This window comes from Corvus brachyrhynchos, unplaced genomic scaffold, assembly GCF_000691975.1.
Source record: "Corvus brachyrhynchos isolate BGI_N302 unplaced genomic scaffold, ASM69197v1 scaffold101, whole genome shotgun sequence".
Lineage (NCBI taxonomy): Eukaryota > Metazoa > Chordata > Aves > Passeriformes > Corvidae > Corvus > Corvus brachyrhynchos.
In genome coordinates, this window is record NW_008237239.1 from 8,989,080 (window position 1) to 8,989,614 (window position 535).

The window sequence follows — 535 nt, forward strand, 5'->3', positions numbered from 1 at the left end:
CCCGGTGCTTCCCAGAGAGGGGCGGGCCCCCCACCGCTCCCCAGCGGCCACTAACACAGCGCAGCGCTGTCTTTCCGTGCCTTAACGCCGTAGGGAAGGGGGTGACCCGCACCAAACTCCGGAGGTGCTGGCTCCCGCAGGATCCGTGCCCAGGAGCACATGGTGCAGAGGAACTATGAGATCGAGACGAGCATGAGCCCATCGTCCTGCTACACTTCAATCTCACTTCGACGACTTGTGCACGTCTTTCCTCCGTCTTGCTCCGTCTCCCAGCGTTGTTCCAAGTTTCCTGATATTCTGTAACCCTTTCAAGGAATTTCACAAGTAGCTCAGGCCACGGCACAGCGCAAGACAGAGGTGTGCATGAGCGTTTCCCCGGCATCCAGCCCTGCCCGCGGCCGGTCCCACTCTGCCCGGGCTCCCCGACCCCTCCTCTCCGGCGGCGGTCCCGCACTGCCCGGGAAGGGCCCGAGGGCAAGCATCGCCCCGAACGCAGAGCCACCGCCGTCCTCCCGGCTTCCCTGCCCTCCGCGCC